The sequence below is a fragment of the Alligator sinensis genome, unplaced genomic scaffold (genome assembly GCF_000455745.1).
Source record: "Alligator sinensis unplaced genomic scaffold, ASM45574v1 scaffold86_1, whole genome shotgun sequence".
Classification (NCBI taxonomy): domain Eukaryota; kingdom Metazoa; phylum Chordata; order Crocodylia; family Alligatoridae; genus Alligator; species Alligator sinensis.
In genome coordinates this window covers 1,792,830-1,796,726 of record NW_005841971.1, presented here as the reverse complement: position 1 = coordinate 1,796,726, position 3,897 = coordinate 1,792,830, and the positions used below count along the sequence as shown (strand labels likewise).

The window sequence follows — 3,897 nt, the reverse complement described above, 5'->3', positions numbered from 1 at the left end:
GGGAAAGAGAAAAGCAAAAGGATGGGCAAAGAAATGCAAAAGGTAAACTTATGAGGTAAGTACTGTTTTGTCTACCCCTGTCCTTTACAAAAACATTATTTCTTACTAGTATTATGGTAGTGCCATGGGATCAGGGCCCATTGTATTATGCCTGGCCAGGGATCAGGGCCCATTGTTCTTGGTATTGTGCACACATACTATAAAAAAGACCATATATGGCACAAAAATATTTCAACCTAAGCGATATTCTGTTTTGATTACACAAGAAAGGCAGTTATTGGCAAAAGAGGAGGAGGAGGCCTTTAATTTCTCCACTGTGTTGTGCAGACCCTTTTGCATTTATCTCTAAACCCCCATTCAAATGTCTCCATGCAATTGTGACAGGATTTCAGGTTAGCCATAAAATCAAGGCGACTTTGCCTTGTTACTACAAAAAAATTATGAGTAGTCTTCAACTATATGCATTTATGATGCTTCTCTGACCTCCAAAGAGAGAGAGAGAGACATGGAGAAAACTTTTCAGAGTTCAGTTTTAAAAAATTATGATACAATATTCCACTCACTCCCAATGGCACAATACCATGGTAAACCATGAGGAAGGTTTATATGTATGGGGACCAGCTGAATAAATGCTAATACTATTAGGAAGAAATTAAAATATGTTGTCTGTACCACATTCTTTAACAAGATTTCAGACACTGGACTCTCCAGAAAGAACAAGTTTTTTCACCTATCCCAAGGGGGGGCAATGAAGCATCCTGAACACACATGGCTATGGACTGCTCATAATTCTTTCATCACTGTATCCAAAAATACTGAGTTTATTGTGGGCTGAAACTGCAGATCTAAATTAAGAACCAGACAGGAAACCTTGACAAAATGAAATGAATTCCTTCATTGAGGATTCTTCTGATGCTCAGGGAATAGTTCTTTAAGAAGAGGCACAGGTGCAGAATGACAGGATAAATATATATCCAGGGCTCACCAAAATGCTGTTGTCACTCCATCAAGGGAAAGGCTGAGAGAAGACAGAACTCATGCATAAATTATAATATAGTGGATGAGAAAATAAGGCATGGAGCCCTCAATGAGACACAATGAAAGGGACAGAGAAAAACCACTGATGGGTCAAGAAAGGATTTCACACGCTGGGTACTCAGAATGAGCCATTTCAGTTTGAAACAGCCACTGAGCAACCTTACTTAGAGACTTTGTTTCCTGAATTTCCTCTCCCGAATCATTTTGGAGTCTTACACATTTGATTGACTGAGGCAAAGTGTAACAGGGAGCCCCCTTTGTACAATCCCCTTCTGGGCATTGATACAACTGAAGCCCCTTCTTGCCTGCACCCCACCCCCCGTTTTGTGCATTTCTTTTTCCTTCTAAGTATTGGCAGAGACCTAGCACAAGCTGTGGCAAGGCTTGAAGCAAGCCAGAAAACTGAAGTGGCCTTCTGTAGGAATAACCTACACCTACATATCAATTGAGCTAAGTGTTACTAAAGAAAATAAAAAAACTAAAATACCCACTTCAAAGCAAAGCCTGTAAGAGACAAGAAAAGCCAAGGTGCATTGAAAGCATGACTGTAAATATATCCTGGTGAACACATTCCCCCTTTGATTAAGACCTATTTCCCAAAGCAAACTTCCTATATCTGTCTAAAGTTTTATGATAAATCAGTCTATGTGATTGCATCTAACCTAACTTGCTTACTGTCCCCAGTGGCCTTTGATCCTCACTACCTCACATTGCATTTTTATATTTCTCACAGTGCATTTTTATATTTCATCTGTCTCATTTTTGCCCTGGCATTCTGTATTCTATGTTTTATACCTTTTAATTTTTAACAAATGTATTCTCTAGAGTAAGTCATACTTTGTATTAATAAAATTATTATTATAAGAATGCATTGGAATTGTATTGCTGTATTGGGCTGGTCCCCTGAGTGAATGTATGAGTCAGTAGGTAATTGAATGACAAAGCAAGAGCCTCTGGCTGTTAATTGACAATAGCCTAGCTAAAGGAACTTACAACTACAGAACTCTACAAGTCATTTTAAGCTAATCAAGCCACCTGGAACCTGCAAGGACACAGCCATTGAGTCAATCAAGTCAAGGTTGGGCTCCCAAAACTGCACCATTGGGCAGAACCCCAGGGATTGTGACTAACAGCTGCAACGCACTGCTCAAGACCCACATGGGACAGTGACCTCCAGACTGGGCAGCCAAGACGATGCTGGGGGATCACAGAAGTATGCCAGAAAGGGATAAAAGGCAGTGAAGCATGACCCTCACTGGTGCCCTCTCATCCAGCACCCGACCTACTGAAACAGAAGGACAAGCAGGCAACCCACTTCTGGAGAAGACATCACCTTGAGGAAGCTGATCATCAACAACAAACTCCAGCTCCCCAAATAGGTATAAACCAACATTGGTGCTACACTATTATTGCAGAAATTGTGTGTGTAAGTGTGTGTATGTGTGTGTTAAGGTGGCCAGTACCCCTCATAACTCAAAGTTTGCATTTATGATTTTATTGGTAACTTCACATCCCTTACAATAAATTAGAATTTATTATTATCCTGAGAGTTGGTCCTTTGCAGCCAACAAAAGTGTTGGTTTAATCCTGTGAGCTGCTGGGAAGAGATGGCCTCTACCTCTCTCCCCTGGGGAGGAGGCTCTTCTCAGCCACACTGGCTGACCTGCTCCACTGGGCTTTAAAATGGCTGACCTGATCCACTGGGGAATGGGAGGACTACCGCCACTGCTGGCCCACTGAGCAACCCTTGCAAAGCCAGCAGGCCAAGGCACTTAAGGGAGCCCACCCCTGCTCCAGACCTGGTACAATCTGTGGGCAAGGCAAGAGCCCCCAAGGGGACACTTGCCTGCCTGTACACAAATGCCAGGAGCTTGGGGAGTAAGCAGGAACTCATCCTCCTGCTTAACACAAATAATTACGATGTCATAGGGATAACGGAGACCTGGTGGGACTCCACCCATGACTGGGCCATGGGTATAAATGGCTACACCTTGTACAGGAGAGATTGAGTACATAAAAGGAGCGGGGGTGTAGCCCTCTATGTTAAGGAAAACTACGCATCCCTAAAAGCTGAAGTTGCTGACCAGGGTGGATGACTGGAGATCCTCTGGGTTAAAATCCGTGGGGAACACAGCACAGGGGACACAATGGTGGGAGTCTACTACAGACCTCCCACCCAAAGTCAAGAGCTTGACCAGGAGTTTGCCCAGGAACTGGCTGAGGCCGCATGCTCCAGGACCATGGTTGTCATGGGTGACTTCAGTTACCCAGACATCTCATGGGAGGATTACTCAGCAAAAACTGAGTGGTCGCAAAGATTCCTATCGTGCGTGGATGACCTCTACCTGACTCAAGAAGTCTATGGGCCAATGAGAGGTAAAGCACTGCTCGACCTGGTACTGACTACTGGGGATGATGTAGTCGGCGACCTAGTGATCAATGGGAAGCTGGGTGACAGCAACCATGAGCTGATCACCTTCACCATCCGCCGAAAAGCTGGCAAGTCAGTCAGCAACACGGAAGTCCTTGACTTCAGGAAAGCCGACTTTGACAAGCTCAGGAGGCTTGTCAGTGAGGCCCTAAGGGACCACGACCCCAGGGGGAGGGGAGTTCAGGAAGAGTGGTTGCTCCTCAAGGGAGCGATCCTCAATGCACAAGCTAATTCTATTCCATCTTGGAGGAAAGGCAGCAAGAGGGCACAGCAGCCTCCCTGGCTCTCCAGGGATCTAGCAGAGCTCCTGAGGCTAAAAAGAAAGGCCTACAAAGGATGGCGGATGGGATTCAGCTCTAAGGAGGAATATTTTCTGCACTGGTCCGGTCCTGCAGGGAGCAAACCAGGAAAGCCAAGGCTGCAACTGA

At 44.8% G+C, this 3,897-nt stretch overlaps 1 protein-coding gene across 2 annotated transcripts in view; it reads right to left on the bottom strand.

Moving 5' to 3' along the window:
- The window catches only part of BMPER (BMP binding endothelial regulator), a 232,619-nt gene that overhangs the window by 113,722 nt on the left and 115,000 nt on the right, over positions 1-3,897 (bottom strand). The gene's annotated exons all lie outside the window — the stretch shown is intronic.